The sequence below is a fragment of the Ochotona curzoniae genome, unplaced genomic scaffold (assembly GCF_017591425.1).
Source record: "Ochotona curzoniae isolate NIBS_2020 unplaced genomic scaffold, NIBS_Ocur_1.0 contig_908, whole genome shotgun sequence".
NCBI classification, from domain to species: Eukaryota; Metazoa; Chordata; class Mammalia; order Lagomorpha; family Ochotonidae; genus Ochotona; species Ochotona curzoniae.
In genome coordinates this window covers 380,145-403,456 of record NW_024466607.1, presented here as the reverse complement: position 1 = coordinate 403,456, position 23,312 = coordinate 380,145, and positions in this window count along the sequence as shown.

Sequence of the window (23,312 nt, the reverse complement as noted above, 5' to 3'; positions counted from 1 at the left end):
TGTACTCAGGACAATGAGAGATAAAGTTCTAGTGCGCATATATAGTATATATAGCCAAATAAATAATCGAAGAATGACTAACGCAAAGGAGGGGATTGATATAGACCCCTGATGGAGGGCCGCGTTCAGGGCTTGGGCAGAAGGTCAAGGGATTGTTTCCAATGTCAATCTCTAGGGGAGCTCCCTGCTGTGAGAGACGATGCAATGTGGAGAAGCCAGCTGCTGCCTGGACAGAAAGAGGCACTGTGAGATTTATCTCTGAGGGCAGGAAGGGGTTCCTAGAGTGGTCAGAGAGGAATTACATAGACCACTGCAGGTCACAGGAAGTGGTGCCCCATGTGGTCAAGTAGAGCCCTGGAGAGAACTACTGTAGCCCTTGCCCCTGCTTGCCCACCTGTCCACCCTATCCACTGCCCTCATTATTGACTCACAGACATGAACTTGTGGTCAGTGTGCATGCCTGGTGCTGATCACCAGGAGCGTGGAGTCTGACTGAGACAAGCAATGGAGAGCAGGTGCCTACCCCATTTGCTGTTCCAAGTGTTGGGGCAGTGACTTCCCCAGTTTTGGCTGCGTTTGTGGCATCAGCTCCTTAGCACAGGCGGGAATGACTCAGGTGTGTGAGGACAGGCAAGCCCCATATAGTCATGTAACTCACGAGTTGCAGGCTGGACTGAGACTTGCAGCACAGGCTCATGCTGGCTAGGTCGCAGCCTCCATCCACTGACACATGCACATGAATCCACAGGTCGAGCGGCAGCCCTTGGCTGTCAGCAGCTCACTTCTAGGGACCAGAAAGGACCTGTCTGCCCATGACCAGGACCTTACCAGGGTCATCTGACCACAGCAGCCAACACTGGAAAACCATAGCAGGACTATAGCCTGTGAGAGCCAAACAAAATTCCTCACAACCTTGTGCTGATGCCACCTGAAGGCACCACGGTTAGCAGGATGAGATGCTTTTGTATTGAGATTCCACTGTGACGAAGAAGACTGGCTGGGCGGGGGTGGAGGGTATCCCCAGAATGCTCATTAAGGGTGTAAGTGATTTTTAGCTGTTTCCTAAGTGGAATTCCTGGCTCTTATGAGCTCTGCTTCCTCTGTGTGCCAGAGGAAGCTGAGGGTTTTCTAAGAGCTATGAGCTGGGCTGGCCCTGCCCCAGTAAAGCAGTTTGCACACCTTCAGTGCAGAACAGTCACTAAGATACGTTGCATTGTACACGCAGACACCCCTCATCCTCTTCTCCCACTCCTCTGAGGGAGGGAGGAGCACTCGGCCGTGGTGTGGCTTTGTGAAGTCCTCCTGAGATGACACAGTGGGTCTCCTGTGTGTGGTCAGCTCAGGATGCCCTGTGTGCAATGCAGAAGAGGCTTTAGGCTTTCTGAGGTGGCGTGGAGAATGCAAGCAGGGTTCAGGAGTTTGGCAGCTGAGGGTCAGCATTATGCATGATTGTCAGGTCAGACATGGGGGAAGAAGAGGGCTGGGGGAAGCCTCCCTGGTCCTAGGCATCCTGGGCACCTGAACTCTGCAGGGCGTTTTCTCCCTTTATTGGAGAACTCCTGCCCTTACCCAGGGGACCCAGACCCCAGGCAGCTGTTGACTTTCGAGCTTGGCTGAGCCAAGAATTTGGAACCAAGGAGCGTTATGCTAAATCTAGGCTGGTGATGAGGCGGTGTAAGTAAAATAGGTAGTGGCTGTCAACATGGGGGAATGGAGGCTAGCAAGAAAGGATGGTAGCCAGACATTTGCAGGGAGGTGGTCTTCAAGGCCACCCAGTGTTCTCTGGGAGCTGACATGGGGAGAGGCGGGCTCATATCTATTACAGCGGAATGGTTTTAACTGTGACCTCTCTCAAACAATCTCATGCCACAGCAGGTGCCTTCTCAATAGTAAGTGTTGAGCTTACCTCTGTAGGTGTGCTCTGCATATTGGTTATTTGGTTGCCTCATGCAGACAAGGCTTTAGTGGTTGGGTGTGAGTGGAAGGCTCAATACAATGTCCGTGACCTTGTTGGTGGGTGTGTAGGGCTCTTGTCACTGTAGCTGTCTAACACCTCTTTGCACATCAATAACCAACTGCACAGAAAGAGATCATACAAAGCACGTGATGGGCTGCAGCTGTGTGCTGTTACCTGGCCCATTTCAACTGTCCAGAGCCAGAGAATCATCCTGGAGGTGGTCAAGACTGATGAAACACTGTGACAGATGCCTCTGCTCACACAGACTTTGTCCTCCGAAAAATCTGATCTCAGGTGCCTGGGGAATCCATCCAAGCAGTCCAATAACAGATTGGAAATCCATAAATCCAGAGCACTAAATGTCAGCTGACTGTTGGATGAATAGAAAGGTCTGGCTGTTAATTTCCAGAGGTGGCAGGTGTGTGTTTTGTAGAGTGGTTGTGCAGGCATGTACGTATCTGGCTGTTGAACAGGGGCAGAGGGACACAAAATGTCAAGCTACTGAGATCCTGAATAGTGGGCTGCAAGGTGGGTGGCTCCCCCAGTCAGGGCCTGGGGGTGCCCAGTTAAAAACCTGAGGAGACAGCACGTGGGTACCCGGGACGCCACACTCAGTCCTAGAGCCCGGATGACAGAAACACACAGGGATGACACGACTGTTGAACTCCCAGTGCTACACTCTTCGGGGCCATTTCAAATCACCGGTTTCACCCAGTCATCTCAGAATCCTCAAAGACACATCTGCAGGTGGCCCTGGACTCCCTCTCCTGCCTCACAGGGTTTCTATGGCTCGGACACGCCATGGGACCCACCTCTGCGAGCTGGTTTCTTCGATAAGATGAGGAGGAAGTGTTGCAACTGCACAGCCCGTGAGGTTCAGTGGGACCACTGTCTCCTGGTGGTTCTTCCTCTGGACTGGCTCGTCCCTACTGCAGCTTCACTGCCTGTAGGCGCTCAGGCTGTGCAAAGCACTCCCTGGGTCCTGAGCCACCTGGGAACTCAGTTCCCAGAGCAGTGAGCCACCATGAGCCATGACTGGCCCCCGGAGCAGTGAGCAGCCCCTGCCTCCTGCACTTCTGGATCTGGTATCCTTCTTTCTACACCCACTGTGACACTGCTGATGCCACTCACAACTTCACCCCAGGGTGAGGGTAGCAGATCCTGCCATTGCCACACCTAGACGGCACTCTGAACATGCCCTGCCCTGAGGGATGTCTCAGTGTCCCCTGTGTGGCAAAACAGATGTTCGCCTAGCGTTACCCATCACTGCCCAGTGCCCTCTGCAAGCAGCCCCGTAATGGCAAATGTGAGTTTGTGTCTGATTCCCACACATTCAGTCTCACTTCTTGAATAGAAACTTAGACTGCCATTTCAATATTGTTTTCCTTTCCTTGTTTTAATGGAGGGAATTTTTTTGGCTTTGACCAACTGAATGATTAAGTGATCAGTTTTGAGACTTTTATAAGGGTTTATACTTCCTGATGGAGGCAGTCTGGGGTCAGAAGATGCTTGGCTTGTGTTTGCTGGGGTGAAGCAATGTGGGCTTCCCAAACAGGAATGGGGTTTGTAACCTTGTCTTGTCTCCGTTGTCCTCTCTGTCCTCGACACCTGACCTCCTGGGACAATCTACTCTGGTGCCTCTGGGTGTCACCTGCTGTGTGACGAGCACAGGAGAGCCATGCCTAGTAGGAGGCCCTGAGCCAGCAGTGTGGACAGTGAGCCTGTGGTTGGCAGGCGTGTGCACAGTCTGAGGCCTCCCTTGGTGCTGCTGGAACCCACACAGGAAGGGGTTTGAGTGGGTGATGTGTGTGAATGCCCCAGTGTTGTTCTCTCTGCTGACACGGAGATCCATGGCCCATGAAGTGTCATCGGCGGGGATCCAGGGCTTCATAGCACTGCGTGCCGGAAGTCAAAGGTCCAGGTGAAGACGGTCGGTTGCCCCTGCAGCTGGGAGGGTCTCTCGTGGGATTGTAGATCGCTCTTCCACGTCATCCTTCACTGCACATCTCTGTGACCCCATCTCCTCTTCCTACAGCCTTCCCACAGGTACAGGGTTAGGGTCCACCCAAGGGTCTCGTGTTAACTGGGTGACCTGGTAGGGCCAGGCTCCCGGGGCATGGACATCAGCTGAGAACTCAGGAGGTACACTGAGCCCCCGGCCGTGGTGAACGTGGGGTCTGGCAGTGTGCTGAGATCCATAGCACAGGGTGTGAGGGATCACAAAAGGAGACATTGCCACAAATCAGCCACTCTCTGTCTCCAGCCTCACATTCTCACTTTTCCCTCTTTTAATTAAGGTTAAGTCATTGTGTGACTTCCCGTAGCCAGGGCCAGGTTGCAGTACTGGGATGGATTTATTGCAGTGCAAATCATTAGAAGAGCCTCCTTCAAGTATTTCTGTGGGAATGAGCCAAGGACCCACACCCCATGAAAGTACAAGGCAGTGACCTTGAGAACCACTGTGCACCTGCTAGGTCTGAGGGCTTGGGGTTGGGCCTGCCTGCCTTCCAGGGCTGTCTTTATGCCAGGGGCTATCACATGCCAAAGGAAGACCTTCTCCGAAGAGTTCAGCACTGCTAAATTGGGTAATAAATTTATCAAATTATATAAAAAATGGCACAGGTGGAGCTGAGAAGTTAATTGATTCATTTAGAGATAAAAAGTTAATATGAAACCCTTAATCTTCCGGGAGGAGACATTCAATTAGAGAACTCCTGGCTCTGATGTTTCATATGAGGACTCAGAAAAGGATGAAGTGGCTTTCCAGTCGCATGCACTGTGCTGCTTGCTCCCGGAAGCATCAGGCCCCAGGCCTTCGTCCGTTTTCCTCTGTAACTCGGGCCCAGGGCTTGCTGTCCCCAAGCCTGGCAGGTGTGCATCTTCCGAAGCTGCGACTCCCTGTGCTCCTCAGGGCTCGAAGGGCCTACCGGCCCCTGTGGGTGTTGCAGTGTGTCTTAACTTCCTTCTTACAATCATCGCCAAGTTTAGGGCTAAAGGAAAATTTTCCTTTGATACTCGCAGTCCTTGAGAGTGTAAGAGCTACAGAAGTGCAAATCTCCAAAGCAGTGGCCACACCGAGGTTCTCCCAGTGCCTTTGCTGATCCCCATAAGCCCCCATCCCCAGGGGTTCCCGTGTAGACCCCTTCTTACTGGTCCTAAGCCTCCCACGGCACTTTACCTAGCTCCTGCCTTTTAAAGGCGAGGCTTACATCATCGCTGATCTTTGTGGCTAGCTTTCTGCCGCTGAATTATGAGTTAGCTAGCTTGGGTTGGTGTGGAAAGCTTGGATAAGGCCGCCCTGAGGTCAAGCACATGGTCTTCTTTGGGATTCTCTGGGTGAACTGGTCCCCAGGGGACCAAGGCCAGAGCTCATCCTGCAGCACGTGTCAGCAGGAAGAACGAGCCTCGCAAGCCTGTGCCCGGCTCTGCAGTGGGAAGGCTCTGCAGCCACATGGGAAGGCTCTGCAGTGGGAAGGCTCTGCAGTGGGAAGGCTCTGCAGTGGGAAGGCTCTGCAGCCGCGTGGGAAGGCTCTGCAGTGGGAAGGCTCTGCAGTGGGAAGGCTCTGCAGCCGCGTGGGAAGGCTCTGCAGCCGCGTGGGAAGGCTCTGCAGTGGGAAGGCTCTGCAGTGGGAAGGCTCCGCAGCCGCGTGGGAAGAACGAGACTTGCAAGCCTGTGCCCGGCTCTGGGGCTGCATGGCCTTTCACTTTTTGCTCAGGTTTGTGATCTACGCATTTCCATTTTTCAAAAACTTTCTTCTGTCCTTATTTTTGCATGGGTTTGAAAATTTTCTAAACCTTATTTATAATCTTACACTTTTCATTAACGTCTTTTGGCTGACTTGATTTTAATTACTTGTGATTCTCTGCTCCAGTTTTCTACCACAAAGACTGAAGGAGGATTAGGGACTTGAAGTCTCAGTACATTACTTTCTATTAAATTTTCCAAAGAAGTGTGAAGATTATTAATTATCGGGTTTTTCAGGTGAGAAACACAGGGACTTTACTAGGTAAAAAGAAAAAAAAATCTACAAAACCACCTTCCGAAGGCAGACGCAGCCATCCCATCCACCTGGGGTGAAGCTGGGCCCAGGCAGTCCCGTCCTCGCCGTCCACGCCCCATGGCCGACTCTCACACAGTCAGCCCTCCAGTCTGGTTTCTGCTGCCAGCATCTTCCAGTAGAGCGACTGGTGACTGAGAACCCAGGAGAGAGCGGAGGTCCAAGACGTCAGAATGTCCATCTTCTATTTCCTCAGTCAGGATATGTGCAACTGCATGAATCAAAAACCACGGACGGCCAGAGTGCATGGGGAGGGGCTGTGTCTGCGGGGTTCTGTTGGCTCATTTTAAGATTCGAATTAGGGAGCCCAGCTGGCTTGCTGAGTGTATTAGCTGTGTGTAGTTGGCAGTGTGCTCAGATCTACTTGGAAAAGCCATAGATGAATGAACTGAGCACTGTGATAACTTCACCGGGTGGTCATGCCAGCTCCGCTGGGCAGTGCTTGCACTCTACCTAGTCCCTAAGGTGCGTCGTCCAGCATGTCTGGGCCACTGCGGGCCATTGCAGGCCAGCACTCCTCCCATCCCCCACTCTCCACCTCTGCACACACTGGCTGGAGCCTCCTCCCAATATGGCATCTGGCCAATCCTCCATCCTTTCCGAATCCAGGCCTGCAAGAGAAGGTGTTGTTGCAGAACTGGCTTTAGCCCCTCACTGTGGATTGTCAGACCCAACTCATGAAACCCCTGACCACAGGCAGCACAGGAGCCACATGGAGGCTTGGTGACGTCCACGCTCACCTCACAGCTACCCTGCCTTCTGAGGCTTGGCACAGAGAGGAGTCAGAGGTCTTCCAGGACTTGGAGCGGTGAGCTGCACCGGGGCTGTCAGTGACACCCCCACATGCATGGAGAATGCCCCTCCAGTCCTTAGCCAAGGCCTCACCCAACAGGGAGAAGCTGTGTAGGAGGCTGAACTGGCTTAGTCTTCCTTTATATCCAATTCTATTTTAAAAATGAGCTTACTGCCTCATCAGAAAACACCAACATGGAAGCCCTGACAAGTGTTGGGTTTTGTGAGAAGGATCCCCAGCAAACATGGGGCTGGCTTGCTGCTGCAGGCAGGAGGCATACATGGAAGCAGTAGGGTTCCCGGAAGATGCTCCTTGAAAGCCCCTCTCACATTCATCACCATCCTCCCCCAGACTGGGAGAGTGGCCTTGCTTTCCTGAGTCCTAACACCAAGCTCTCCCCCTTGAGCATACCTGAGCACCCACACTGTACAGCTCGCCACTCTCAGTGGCCTGTGCAGAGAGAAGCAACCGTCAGGGCCGTGGCTGGCATGTCAGGAATGCAGCACCTTCCCTGGGAACAAAGGTTGGAACCTCACCAGGGAAACTGGCATGGAATTCCTGGCTTTGGCCTGGCCCAGCCCTGGCCATGTGGCCATTAAAGAACTGACCCAACAGAGGGAAGATTCTCTCCTCCCCCCTTTATTCTTTTACTCTTTTTTTTTCAAATAAAAAAATATCCATACAAAAAGTGAAAAGCTTTTCCTTACTCCACATATGGGACTAATCATATGATTATGTTGCTAAATGTAGTTACAAACGGAAAGTGTAGTAAGTATATGAAGCTGTCAGCTTAGCTCAATGGTTCTAACGTGTAAATCAGCTGTTTCTCCTGTAGGTACTACACAGGTGCAGCGGCCAGGAACTTCAGAGTTGCCTTGTCCTTTGCTTAATGACCTCTCCTTTTTGACAAGTCCCAATCAGACGCCCTGCCCCTCGAATCCTGTTAGGACCTAGTCAGCAAGCTGAAAATCCACTCGAGCACGGTCAAGGATCACACAGGTTTGGCAGAATCAGCCCGCTGATCGTCTCTCACATTGCTTCTCTCCTTTGCAGGCCATGAAACCAGGACCCCACCGTTCAGCCAGGAGGATGGCACCAGCCTCGCCAGTCCTGACAGTTCAGCCGGGAGAAGGCACCAGCCTCACCTGTTCCGGCTGCACTCCAGCAGCACAAACGACCATCATCAGCGTAAGAAAATGCTCAGGATTACACGAGTGCTGTCCTCAGCCCTCTTGCTACTGACACTCTCTGCTCTCCAAAATGAAATTGCTGGAGGAGTTGTGGGGCGGGTTCCCTGTGATTGAAGAGGCGCAACACGTCAAACCATACATTTGGCTGCTCGTACCCTGGGCTCTAATGAAAAGACAGATACCGCTGGACAGGAGAAACGTGTTTAGGCACTGCTCTGTTCCTGAACCTGATCAAATCAGGATGTGCAAAAGAGTTTTGGTTCATGATACTGGTAGTTTGAGCTCTATCAGCACTGACTTTAAACACTGCAAACAAAATATTAGTTTTGGTCTGCAGTGTCTCCACAGCCCTGAGTGTCTCCAGCAAGCTTATCTGGAGGATTCTGTGTATGTGGAAGAAATTGCTGTGATCAATCACGGAGTAGTCAGAGCTCAAACAAAATGCTGAACGGAGGCCCGTCATCCATCGGCCCTGTTGAGCAAGAGACAGCAGCTCTACAAGAAAAACCACCATTTATGCTCTGGACTTTTTTTCTTTTTTTCATTTGCTGGTAGGATGCCTTGTGCTCCAGGACCATTTTTTCCTTCCTGCTTGCATTGTGCAGTCTCCGCAGAGCAGAAGGCAATTTCAGTTGCCCAACCTTGGCTGTTATGAGTAGTTTTGAGGCTTATATTTTTCTTGAAATAAAAAGAAAGCCTTGAAATCCTCTGTGTATGTTGCATGACTGAATTTAGTTTTTTTTTCTGTAAAGTCACACAAGGGTAGTCAAAAATCATTATGGCTATTTCATAAATCCATTGAGGGAGAGAACATGTGGGTGATAGAAAACTTTTCAAAGGAATACAAAGAGAAGAAAAGAAGGAAGCATTCTGAGCCGTAGCTTTTCAGGCATGCCCACGTGCCTCCCAGCTGTGCTTCCCTGTGTCCCTCTGTGATGCCAGGGACACGGGGGGCTGTGGACCAGTGTGGGCTGATGCCCCAGGCCTGTCTGGAGGCCACATGCCTCCCAGCTGTGCTTCCCTGTGTCCCTCTGTGATGCCAGGGACACGGGGGCTGTGGACCAGTGTGGCCTGGTGCCCTGGGCCTGTCTGGAGGCCACGTGCCTCCCAGCTGTGCTTCCCTGTGTCCCTCTGTGATGCCAGGGACACGGGGGCTGTGGACCAGTGTGGCCTGGTGCCCTGGGCCTGTCTGGAGGCCACGTGCCTCCCAGCTGTGCTTCCCTGTGTCCCTCTGTGATGCCAGGGACATGGGTGGCCTGGTGCCCTGGGCCTGTCTGCAGAGTCAGTGGTGGGCTCCCAGCTGTGCTTCCCTGTGTCCCTCTGTGATGCCAGGGACACGGGGGCTGTGGACCAGTGTGGGCTGATGCCCCAGGCCTGTCTGGAGGCCACATGCCTCCCAGCTGTGCTTCCCTGTGTCCCTCTGTGATGCCAGGGACACGGGTGGCCTGGTACCCTGGGCCTGTCTGCAGAGTCAGCAGTGGGCTCCCTTAGGATTCCTTGGCGAGCATCCACACATGGAGATCTGCGCCCTCCACTGCGTGGTCACTGTCGCAACACTTTTGGAGGGGCTGTCTGCATTTCTGGATTTTCATATTAGTTACTGTTTTCCACAGATTTCACTCTCTCTAAGAATTGCTTGCATGCTAAGGACTGCTCCCTGCTCTGACCCTTGGTTTATGAGATGAATTAAAATACAAGATTAGAACAGAATGTTAATGCTTGGTAGGCATAAACTCCTGTAGCACTTGTTATCTTTTATGCCTCTCAGTCCAGCTTGAACTAGCACTCAGCTGGACCATGGTTAGTTCCAGTGTTGCTATTATGATTAAGGTTACCATAAAAAGTGACCTGAAGGGCTCCTTCATGTCCAGGGAGTCAAACGAGCAATGGCATTCTCCCAAGTGCTCCAGAGGGCAGGTCTTGGTTTAATAGAGAACCACACCTTCATGTCACAGAGCTGGCATCCAGAGTGAATCTGGAACAGCATGGGGTGGGAGGGCGAGACATCCCATCAAAAGATTCATTAACCATCAGTGCCTCTGAAAGAAAACAAAGCCCCTCACTGTAAAATTGCAAAGAGCATCCATGGTAGGAAATGTGTACATAGACAGACCTGCAGTAGGGAGGGACTCAGGACTCAAGTAGAGACTCTTCCTATAGACACCATGGATTGTAGGCTCTTGCCAGAGGTGCAGCAGGCCTGAGCTCAGCCTGCAACCTGTCCTGGTGTCAAATATATGGTTAGAGTAAGTAACCATCCAGGGACAAAACAGACACCTGTGTTTACCCAGCCACTTTCCAAACTGAAGGAACTTTTCACTACAACATACTCTGCTCTTAAACTTTAAGCACATCAACATGAGTGCAGACAAGGTTGGATCCACTGGATGATAAACTCTCTGAAGGCATCAAACATCTCCTTCATTATGCCTGGAACAATGTCTGTCAAGGGTTGGAGCTAACAGGCTGAGTGAACCAGCTATCTATTTGGAGACAAAACTGGAATACTTGGCTGAAAGATTCGTTTTTGAGGTTGTGTCCCAAAAGATAGTAAAATCCAAATATTCTGGCATTTTAATTGTGAATTTGTGTGAAAAGAAATGAAAAGGAACCTGTATGTCTCCAGAGTAGAAATTCCTAGCGCCAGCAGGAGGCGGGTGGAAATTCTGGCTGGAGAGCACCCTGTGCTACGCCTGTGGCAGCACACTGCATATCATGATGACTGGTGGCCTCTGCGGGCTTCTGAAATACACACTGAGCTCGACACTCCTCAACACAGCAACCCCAGATTTGTGCCCACTTCAGTCTGTACCAGTTCAGTGATAATTTACGGCATGGGTTGGAGATAATAAGCAAATACTCCATATTTCCACTCACTTACATGGACACACAACTTCAGTGACTAGCAGATCATTTATTTTATGATACCGTGGCTCTCACCAGGCAGTCTTACCTTCTCACACCACATTTGCATGGGTGATTTAATGCCAATCGATGTTTTTTATTGCTTATTACTTTTGGATTAGCATGCTTCCTGATGGTTTCATTTTTCTACAGGCAGGTTTGGGCTGATGTAGTGTCTGTGTACGTGTTAGAGCCTGGAAGTAGGTTGGGGAGGAAGCGCCTGTACCAGCTGTGGGCTGGCCCCGCTGATCCTGGAGAGAATGCGCCTGACTCAGATCCTTTCTCTAATCCTCCAGGTTTGTGATGAGCTGGGTGTTCCTGTGTTCAAATCTAGCGGGCAACGTTCAAAGTTTCTATCTAATTGGTTGGAAAGCCTCCAGCGTGGGGGCACGTGGAGTGCGGGTGGAGTGAACTCCCTGTGCTGGTTGATGAGGATTTCTCCTTGGTTTTCTTGAGTGCCATCCATGAGTGAGTTCTCCATAACCTTCCACCAGTGCTCTCATCCTGTCTCCTCTGCTCCTCCACTCTGCACTGTGTGTGCTGCTGCCACCGCATGCCAACACTGCCTCCTCTTGGCCCTGGCTGCTGCCCTGGCTCAGTTACCTGCTTCTGTGCTCATAGTCCAGCAGGTGCCCCACACATCAGTCCAATCGGCAGTCCAACCCTATCATTCACCTTTCTGTTAAAGACATTTCAGGGACTATCCCTCCAGGTGGGACTGAAATTAAAGCCCAGAACTTGACTCTCCTTATCAGCGTTCCCTGTACCCCATGCTGCCTTAACAAATCAAGCTTGGCATGTGACTTTGTGATCCCTAGGACAGAGTGTTGAGGATGACCCCTGGCAGGATGGCCCCTAGGGGACAACCTCTGGATGGAGGTCCTTGTCAGGATGGACAGTGCTTCTGTGGCTTTTCTGGGAATATGGGATTGGAGGGTTTGCATTTAAACATCTCTGGTCCGGTTCTTGGATGCAAAGCTCACATGACATGTGGAACTATCTACACACAGTCCAGACTGCAGGTCTCAGTGGAAGACCAGTATTCACAACCATGCATGTGGGAAGGTCTGGGGCAGAAAGAGTGGAGGAAACGCTATGCAGAAGCTGCTCTGCTGCTCTGGACCAAGCTCTTGTTCTCAGCCAGTGCTGAGACCAGCAGAACTAGAATCTTCAGCAGACACTCAGTCAGAATCCAGGGTGACCTTATTCAGAAGTCAGCGTTCAAGGTGGAAATAAACTAGCTTCTCTGTGCCTCCCTTGCTTGGCATTAAGCCCCAGCACTGCTGATAGTTCCAGCTGTTAATAGAAAGAGGGCAAACTTGTCCCCACATCTACTATGAAATAAATAGATAAAACACCACAAGACGAAACACATAAAGCCAAACAAGTAAGGGAGTAGCTGAGGAAGGAGAAAGCAAAGTCAATAAATGCTATCGATTGGGAATGCTCTGAGAATGTAAACATTCAATATTAAAAAGAAAACAGAAGCATAATTGCAGTGACTGTAATATTTGTACAACCTTCATTAGAATGCTCAATTTGCAGAAAGCTCTAGAAGGACCTTTCTGAATTAGCATGGTAAGTCTGTGATGTAGGTAATGTTCTCTTCGCCTTGACTACTAGGTCATCCATAAGGTATTATAGAAAGACTCTCATGCGATCTGCTTGTTGATATGCAATTCCACTGGTAACATCTGCAAGCTTTTCAGATACTCAGATTTGGCAGTTCCCTACTCTATGGAAAAATTACAGCTTGCCTTTCTCCAGTACTGCGGGTTTCTGACACGAAGACGTCAGTCAGGAATCAATCTCTCCCCAGGTTGAATCCTTTCCAGGTTTGCCTCAGAAGTAGTCAGCAATTTCAAGCTTTTTAATGATCATTTTGTTGGTAGCCTATGGGTTGCTAAATCATGCAAATAATTAATTGATGTAATTAAACACATAAAGCCACACTTGCAGAATTTTGTACTGTAGAAATTAGTTACAGTTTTACAGTAAATAGGCAATTAATGCAAAGAAAGGAGAAGTAGATATTAAAATTCAGGATTATTTTGCAGTATTACAACAACCAGGGGAAGTTCTAAAAAGATATCTTCTGGTTGTCATAAGAATAAGACAACAGTAACAGTTACAATGTTACTTGATCATTTGATAGATACTAGTGTGTCCTTAATAACGGACAAAATTATGTAGTTCAGTGCTCTTTCATGAAGGAAGCCCCACCACAGAATGTAGAAAAAAAGGAGTAGTTGTTGAAGAAAAAGCGAAAAGCCCCTGTGCCAGGGTTTGGCAGTGAGTTCTGTGTTGAGCCCCTCACCGTCTGCCTAGGACCTCACTGGGATTGGCTCAGTCCAGTGTGCTTGGAGCCCTGTGGTGGCACGTCGGCTGTGCTCTTTTCATTTCTTCAGCATCCCTTACTTCCCACAAGCAGGATCCAATTGTGTTGCTCATGTGCATGTCTGTTTTCCAGGAAATGCCTGGAGCTTGGTAGGGACACACAGTATTTGTGTAAGTGAATGACTTTAGAGCTATTACCACTAATTGTACATACTTACAGGTTACAGAGACACATCCCAGTGCAAGCCTATGCCATGTCTGATCAGATCTGGGTAACCCTGTCTCCCCTCTCTGCCATCATGCTGTCACTGTGGCACCTGTCTTCTCTTGCCTGTAAAACCAGAACAGGTAAATGTGAATGACATCATCCCGCCGCACCGTGTGACCCTAGGAGCTTCCTCCTGCTATCATCAGCCTGTGTCCAATTCAAGTTTCCTTGGTGTCCACACATGAAGGAACAGGCAGACTCGGTCTTTCTGCGTCTGGAACACTTCAGTCAACAGCGTGCCCAAGAGCAGAGAGGCGCTGAGCGGGCTCAGGCGAAGGTGACAGAAGAGAGGCAGGAGCCGTGTGTTCAAAGCCCTGCGGGGGAGCTGACTTTGACAGTAGGGTAACGCCATCATCCTCAAAATCCATGAATTCTCCACATTCTACTTGTGTCTGTCAGCACTGAGGTGGCCGATTCTGTAACAGTGGAGCAGCACACCTCACCCAAAAGCAAGCAGAAGGCATGGCTTGCAGAATGGGGTGTCTCCTGTAATGAACCTGGACACTGATTAGCAAGTGACCCCAAAGTTCCTGACTGACCTCAATACACGCAGCTTCCCACGCAGGTCTGTAGGGTCCCAAGTTCAGGTCCTGTGAGGCCACACTGGTTCCTGTGGTGCTTGCCATATGGCAAATGGTTCATGCCATTGTTGGCTTCTGCAGGCTGCATGCCCAGGCTCAGGCCCAGCCAGTCACTCCTCATGGCTCCCAAGGGCCTGTGAGATAGCTGTGGATGCTGGCCACACAGAAAACCCCCGCTGACACAGGTCCAAGGGCAAGAGACCTCGGCTCACCCAGCACCCTCTGAGCAACAGTGGGTTTTAATTGCAGCCTTGGGACCCTGTGACTTTGGCCCGCCACACGCAGTCCTCATTTTCTTTGTAGCATGGAGGATGTTCTCAACCTGGGATTTTGGCTAATTCTGTCCGCACAAAAACATATTTTTCCCACTTTTCTTCTAGTCAGAAAACAAGAATCACATGGAAATGTGTTCTGTTGAAATAAACAATATCTGTAACAGGGAAGGTGTGCGTGTCATTACTTTTAGAGCCAGTGGATGTGAATGTAGATGCAAAGCCCACAAATACATTTTAATGTGATAAATTAAGATATTCCACTCACTCCAATTATCTCCTAGTAACTCATCATTCCTCCAGCACTTCACACTGTTATTCACAAATGACACACTTTATTCAGTCACATCAGCATTAATAATTTTGTGGCAAAATATGGCAAAAAAATGAGTGCACTTTGGATGATAGATGGTGAGATTCGGAATAAAAAATAGATTCTGATTTCCCTTATATTCCTACTATGGCAACACTTCTAGCAGCAAAAGGAGAAAGTGGATATTATGGTAGATACTATAGCGTTCAGTAGAGTACTGTGTAGGCGTGCCCACACCTCACCTAAGTACAGCCATGGCCACGTGTTAGATGCGTTAGCCACCCTGGAAGCAGCTAAGTGGTCTCCCTGGACGTAAGAAGATCACATACACCTCCAGAAAAGGCCTCATCTGATGGTCAGGTGTACCCCAGAGAGGACCTTCTTTCTAGAGTATTGAATATTTGAGAAAAATCTGCTGTCCATTGTGGTTCATATGGAGAACGAGTAATTGGGGCAGTTAATTTTATGTATAGATAAAGGAATAAATTATAATTCATTCAAATATCTCAATTTGGGCTGTTTCCTTCCAGAAAGAAAAGGAATCAGGTAAGATTGAGTGAAGAGGAGTCGGGTAAGATTGAGTGAAGAGCTGGAATGGCTCAATGGATTAATTCTCTACCTGCATGCGCCAGTATCCTGTATGGCTGCTCCACTTCCAATCCGGTGCCCTTCTTATGGTCTGGGAAAGCCACAGAGGATGGCAGAAAGCCTTGGCACCCTGGACCCATGTGGGAGACCTAGAGAAAGCTCCAGGCTGTTGGCTTTGCAGCAGCTCAGCTCCAAACATTGTGGCCGTTTGGGTCATGAAACAGCAGATGGAAGATCTTTCTCTGTCTCTCCCTGTAATTCTACATTTTGAATAAAAATAAAGTAATCTCCAAAAAGAAAAAAATAGATCAAGTGAGTTGATGCTGAATAAGTAACAGGGCATTAAGTTTCTCTTTCCTAAAACAGAAGCACTCAATGTGGGGACTCACCTAACTCATCATTTTTCAGTTTGGTCTCTTGGAGTACGCCCAGCATCTTTTGCCTAAGAGTTACATTGTGGTCAGAAGTGCAGCAGGACACCAGCTGGACAGGTCTCTGAGGAACGTCCAGTGTGTGTGTTCCTTGTCCGTCAGCGAGCCCGAGGGTGCCAACGTTAGCAGGGGTCCTGTGGCCAGACCTCACTCTGGGGCTTCTTCAGGAGTCATCCACGGCTTTCTCCCACTCACTCCAAAGCTGTTTCCTGAGAACATGGAAGTGCAGGCATGGTCATATTTACTGAACATGTGTGCAGAATCACGCATCGTTCATGTTACAAACACTTAGCACTGAGAGATGCACAGGGTCAAGCAGCGTGTGTCTGCTGACACACACTGAATATACATTTCCGGCTTAAACACGCCTGTTGACTCACCCATGCTGTGGTGCATCTAGCAGACCCAATTCACCTCACACAGCACGGCCATTAGCTTTAACGGAGGTCGCTTGTCGCCAGCCTTACTCACAGAGTTGAAATGATGCATAAGTGTGTATATTTCCACCATGTGAAGGAAACGTAAACATAAGGGTATCCGATGATCAATCCTTGCAGCCTGTACGAAATTTAATAACACTGCCCGAGCCAAGCCCTTTATAATTTATTTGGGCCTCACTTGCGTGAGTGCTCTGAATAAATCAGGGAATGGATCGCTATTTATGCCTTCTCCAGTCCCCTGCCAACCCCAGAACAGCCATGCTCACTCATACCATTTTTCGAGCCATTAATGCCCTTACAAAGTAGGACTCTGAAAAATGAGACAGGACTCAAATAAGCACAACTTTGAGTTTTTTTCCTAAAAAAAGAAACACGTTTATGGGAAAAGGTTAGCATTTTTAGTGCGATCCCCAAATCTGCCATCATTACTAATTTGTGTGTGGATTAAACAGAGCTGTGACTGGCGCTGAGGGGCAGGAGTTTATGGAGAATACCCGAAGGGAGGGTGAGGAGCATTTGTCAGGGGGAATGAGGAATGGTTCTCCTGGTTTCAGGGTGGAGTAACCCCTGCTACTTTCTAGGAACCTTAACAATTTACAGGCAATTTTATGGAGTAATTGAGCATACACTGTTTGGGAAAAGACAGTGTAGATTGCCCAGCACTTACTGGGAGCATGGCCTGAGCTGTACACGCAGATAACGCTGTGCCAGATTTTGAGATTCCCAGAAAATCATCGGGTCTGAAGTCGGTGCTAATGCATAAAGGTGGTTTATTCAGGTTAACCTAGGTCTCCCAGCCATCCCCCACCTTCCAACCCAGCAGGGCCGGGCGGGGGAGGGGCTGCAGCAGGAAGAGCAGGGCAGAAAAAAGGGCAGAAAAAGAGGTTGAACAGCACAGGGTGCTTATACATTCAGGCTGATTCCATGTAATTACACAGTCATGATTGTCAGTTTAACTGTTAACTTTCAAAAAGAGCAAGTTGGCAGGCTTCTATTGGTGGGTTGGAAGCAAGCAACTTTCAAAAAGTACAAACTGATGAGCTGTAGGGCAGTGGGTCTTATCAAACACCAGGGACCTCCTTCCTGAGGCGTGCTCTGCCTATGTGACTGCCAGGTGTCCTGCCGGGTGTCACGTAGCCTGTCAGGCCTGGAGTTCACACAGCCCCCAGCCAAGCAAGAAGGGCAGACATCACAAAAGCAGAAAACACCTAGGTTCTTCAGTAGCAGCTGCATTTCTCTGTGGAGCTGATGAGAAGGTTAACCGAGTTCATGCACAGGACGCGCCTCCCAGAAGGCCTGGCACCCTGAGCACTCAGCAATGTTGGCTGGCAACATTGGTGGGACTAGAACGAAAGCAGCTTCAAATGAGCAGATTTTGCAGGCAATGGCACATTATCACACGGGCACAACAAGGTTTCCTGTGCTTTACACCTAGTCCATTCATAAATTACAACCTGCCTACCTTTGGAGGGATTTCAGACAGATGATAAAACAAAATGTAGCAAAAGGAAATGCATAGGAATAAGGTCACACGTGAGTATTTCCTCCATTCTTGCCCAGTAAAGTGCTCTGTGTGCAACGGAAGGGCACGTGAAGCTTGGTGAAGGAATGCATCAAGAGTCAGAGGGTGCGGGGGTGTGTAGACCCCTAAGGGTGCACCAGAGAACCCTGTTCCCAAGCTCTGCTGTGAACAGGCAACCACACCCCAGAAAAGCCCGAAGGCAGAGCAAAGCAGGACAGAGAGGGAGATGTGTCTGCAAGGGACAGGACAGCAGCTGTGGAGTGTGCAGCGAGCGGGGACTCCTGCCTCCCATTCTTACCACCACCTGGGGACCAATCTGACTTCCCTCCCCAGCACCGTGGATCCCTCAGGATCAGATGAAAGGGTTGGTTGAATTATTGCCGAAATTCCTCTCAGCTTCAGGTTTTAGCAGGTAATTTAGACAAACTGGCTGTGGCTGCTGTTAGCAGGCTCAGCGGTGCACATCATGCCTGTTTTACTGTGTGGCATCACTGCTGTGATTCTGAGATCCTGGCCACTGGAAAGGACGAAGGATTACTCCCTGCTTAGCTGGCAGCAATGCAATCGGCTTCAATGTGCAGAAAGCCTGGTTCCCAGTCCTGAGGGACCAACAAGCTCCCAGCTCCCTTCATTCCCACGTTTATGAAGGGAATAAGAGCTTGGTTTAAGAGAATAAGAGCTTGAGCTGTCATTTCTTTCTCTTTTTTTAAGATTAATTTATTTTTTATTGCAAAGTCAGATATACAGAGAGGAAGAGAGACAGAGAGGAAGATCTTACACCTGATGATTCACTCCCCAAGCGGCTGCAGTGGCCAGAGCTGCACTGATCTGAAGCTAGGACTGGAACCTTCATCTGGGTCTCCCACGTGGGTGCAGGGACCCAAGGCTTTGGGCCGGCCTCGACTGCTTTCCCAGGACACAAGCAGGGAGCTGGATGCAAAGTAGGCTGCCAGGATTAGAACCGGCGCCCATACTGGACTCTGGCACACGCAAGGTGAGGACTTTAACCGCTAGACTATCACGTCAGCCCCGCGTGCCATTTCTTTAGGAGTGTGGCAGAGCTGCCCCCACTGAGTGCCCTCTGCTAACAGTGAAGCTCTGAGTCGGGCTGAGCAGTTTTCCACAGGCAGATGGACACAGGTTGCTGTACTATAGTGCCACTCGTCTGCCCACTCCAAGCACCATCTCCATAAAGCACTGGTTGATGGGTGTCTGTGTGTCTGGCAGTGCACTCAACTATAGAAAACGCATTAGTGGGCCCAGCGTGGTAGCCTAGTGGTAGTCTGTATGAATGCAGAAATGAGAACTGAGATACTTCAACTATTTTTTTCTTCCTGAAAATATCTTTAGATAAAAAACAACGTGTGCTATAAATACATGTAATTAATTATTCTTGGACATTAATGAGCTTACTGCTCAGATGCTGCGATGGGGCAAATTCTCTGCCAGGATAAACAGTCCCATTCTAATAAGCAAGAGCAGTGTTTTGGAGAGATAAGAGAAATGAGAAAAGATGATCTCACTTCTTGTACCTTTTACTCTTTCCGAGAGTTTTCTCATTAACATAAATGTGTAGCAATTATATGTGAGATAAATGATTTAGGAAACGTTAGTTACAAGGAGTGACAGGAAATGTGTTAGCTGGGAGTAAAAGGATTGAAGCTGGAAAAATCCAACGAGGCCGCAGACACGTCCCTCATTTTGGATCCCTTCCCACTATCTTATACTTTCTTAGGGCTGGAAGTCTCTGGAAAGGATTCATGATTGTCACAGGTTAGCAGGTTTGTCACTGAGGACTCCTATGCACTGTAGTTTTGTTATTTATGTTTTAAAAATCAGAATGAAGTCCAGAAACATGGAAAGACCTGGCCAAGTGGAGAGAGACAAGAGCGAAGCCCAGGATAAAGGCAGTTCATCTCTGTTAGCGCCCTGCTCTTTTCTGGTAAATTCAGGATTTTAGCTGCTTGGGTCTGTCTTGTGCAGCTGGAGAATCAGCACACGGCAGTTGGCCCAGCAGCTCAGCTGCCACGTCCTCCCCGCAGTTCGTGCCTGAGTTCTGGTCTGGCTCCAGACACTGCGTGCCAATGTAGATGCCTGGAGTCCGTGGTGATGGGTCAATAAAGTGGGTGCTGGAGGCAGTTCCCAGCTGAGGGTGTTCCGCAGGTGTTGGTGGATGGGAGCGGCTCACATTATTTCTCCCTCTGTCTCAAATAAGTAACTAACATTTAAATGAACAAGCACAGGGCTCCTTCCCCAAGGGGGTGCACACAGGGCACTCTGTCCTGGCCTGCAGATATGACTTCCTGCTCAGCACAAAACACTTAGCCTTACTTGCCCCTTACTGCTGATCGGGCTTCAGTGGAGGCGGATACACTGGAGGGGGATGGCTGAGCAAACCCTGTTTCCATGTCACCTTAAGAGATGTTGCTTCCAACACAGGCTGATGATTTCTAGATGTGCTCCTCTAAAATGAGGCGGTGTGAGACATCACACCAGCTGCCCACAGCACAGACAGAAGCAGAGAGAGGTGGGTGCGGCCATTTATTACACACATCTCATCCAGGATTCCCACTCTGGTCTGGTAAAATGTTCCAAGCTTTCAGATGAGAACAAGCATCTCATTAGCTCAACAGCTTCTGGGTCCCCTGTCCCAGACACGCACCCCAGTAGCAGAGTGAAGCATCTGCAGCAGATTGCGATGCTCCGAGCTGCAGGGTATGAATCCAAGCTGCTCCTGCAGAATTCTGGCAGCAGACACTCTGTTTACAAGGATTGCCATTTCTTTAAAAGGAGCACGCGGTGTTTAATACATAAGCTCTACTCACATTCAGTACCATGAGGATTAATTAGCTAAATCTACGAGGTGTTGTTGCTGCTCTAACTCTGATGTCCAGGGTTGGAAACTGCTCAGAATGCTTCCTTCCCTGAAGTAAAATGTTGACTTTCCCCTTTGTCTTTGTATGTTCAGTGCCAGCAATGATGTTTGACATTTGTGTTTCATGAATAGAACAAGGTTGTTACATACATGGTGACATGGCACTAGGAAGAGGCTAGTCATTTTGAACTGAGTTGCTTTTTCAGAACAAGGTCATGTTATCTGAACTGCATGGCGCAGTTCTCATAAAGACACAGGTGTGTGCAAGCTGCTGTGCCTGCCAAGAGGAAGTGCACTGCGGCTAGCACCAACCTGCACCTCCGCGAGATCCTGCAAGTCATAACCGGAGCTTCCTGGTTATTCATTTGTCCAGCAACATACAGCATGAGCTCCATGCTGACATGAATCTTGGGCATATAAGATGACGGGCAGCTGGACACTGAAGGCTGAAGATGGGAGACCACGAAGACAGAATCAGGATCACAAAATGCAGGTGTGTGTGGGGGCAGTCATGAGAAATGCGGCTCTTTATCCACAAAGCAGGAGGCAAAATAATGTGTAGCTGCTCACAGCTAAACTGGATGCATCTGGACTTGTTCAAGAACTGTCGACAATCCAGGCATGAAATAAGGGCGTTCTGGAGTCTGGCTGCCCAGAGAAGCCCAGTCTTGCTGGCTCTCTCAGCTGCTCTGTGTATGTTGCAGGCTTGGTTGACCTCACAAGGCAGCAGTTACACCCTAGGCAGCTGGGGAACTTCCAAGCAGAGTACCTACACCCCTTTCATCTTCACTTCTAGACCCTGCTCAGTGCCTGGGCTCGAGGTACACAGGGACTACTTGGAGGGCGAGCACATCAGTGAGTTAACAAGTGTGCTTGGTTCAGCTGTGCAGCTCATCATGTGCAGTTCGGCACATCAGCATAGCTCATCATTTGTTCTTTGCATGGATCCCAAAATTCTGCAGAGGACTCTCCGCTTTTACGTAATTATTAAAGAATGTAGAAGTTTTTTTTCCACAGGAAGTTCATTTGCCAGACTCATATTTTTAGATAGGCTCTGTGCTAATTTTCTACATTAGTGCCATTTCCATATCTGTGCGAAGTTGTTTGCCAGTGACCCAATACTCCCTCAGGCTTAGTGACACAAGCATAGATGTGGCAAAGATGTCTCAGTGTTCTACAGAGACACATAAATGCTCAGGCGCTGTCTTCCTGGCCAGCACCCCAGCATAAGGCACACAAGAGGTTTGCCTGTGATTCAAACCTTGCAGTCTGTAATTCAATATTCAAGGTTGAAATACGACAGTGGACATTGATCTATGTTCCCAAGTCATCTGCTGTCAGGTCCACTACGCAGGTCGATTTGGAAAAATGTTGACACACAAAATGGTAAATAAAGGCTTGATTTAAACTTCCATATTTCACGTGGCTGAAATTGAGTTTCTGGTTTATGACTGATTTATGACTGATCAATGCAGTGAAGTCAGATGTCATGTAGAACTTTCCACTTGTAGCAGGCAAATGCTAGAAGAATTCAAATAACAAAGTCAATCACTTTCAGATGCAGATATAAAGGCTAGTTAACAGTAGTATTATATTTGTTTGGGATTGGCTCTAATTTTAAATAAAACAAGGAGGCTTGATTACTGGCTCTGTACTCCCCCTTCAATGTCTGACAGCTCCAGCAGTTCAGGTCCTGTCACATATGTGGGAGCCCTGGATGAAGCCCCCGACTCCCACCTTCAGACCCTGATGGCCACTTGTGATTATTCATGGAGTGAACCAGAGAATGGAGTCTCAATCTTACAACCCCTCCTTTTTTCAGCCCCTGTAACTAAAAAGTAAGGAAAGAACAGGAGAGTCTAGTCTTAGAAAGAGCCCCTGTACTGTTCTCAAGCAGACAGGAGACTGAGGTTTTGAAAACTGAAGAAAGAGAGAACTCGCAGTAACCCAACAGGCAAACCAGGTTACTTGTGCCAGCGTGATCGGGCAGCCTCCTTGGGTTTAATTCTGTAAGGAACGTGACTTTGGAGAGATCAGTTGCTTCCTGTCTCCTTGGCTTGTGTCTGCCTTTAATGCAGCCTTCTCTGATCAGCTCAGCACAGCCCTTGCTCCACTCCACAACATGGGATGCTGTCCTGATCCACAGATTGCAAACAGAAACCAGTGAGATGCTGGCTGGATTCCCTGCGGTCTCATCTTGTAACAGGACAGCAGAACAACAGGTGAGAGTGCTGCTGTGCCTGCTCATGGCCACCGCGACTAGGCAGACCCAGGGGACAGACAGCTCTACTGAAGAGCAGGCATCCCAGCAAAGGATGCCACCAGTACAGTGATGTGCGTCACTTCTCCCACATCTCACATTACGCCACAGACACCTTGAGCCCACTACACTCCCTCCTGAGAGCGGTCGTGTGTGCTGAGGGCAGAGGGGGCTTGCCACAGCAGTTCTAAACATGATCTGGCTTCTGCTTTCTGCCTCCCAGCCACACTTGATGGTTTCATGTTTGCTCCACTGTTTGACCCACATTCTCTCAGAGTGCTTGTTCTTCTGTCTCACCTGAATCAGGACGGGGAAGAGACCTTCCCCAGTGGTTAGAACCGCAGGCACAGACACCAGGATTGGGAACTTGGAGTGGGCCCAGGACTTGGTGTTTGAATAAGTCTTACTGTGATGGACACAGGATTACTTTCCAGAACCACTGACCCAGATCTCTTTGTGTCTCAGCTCATGGCCACCTCCTGCAGAAGAGATGCACAAACCCATTTCTTCTGTGTGCTGATGC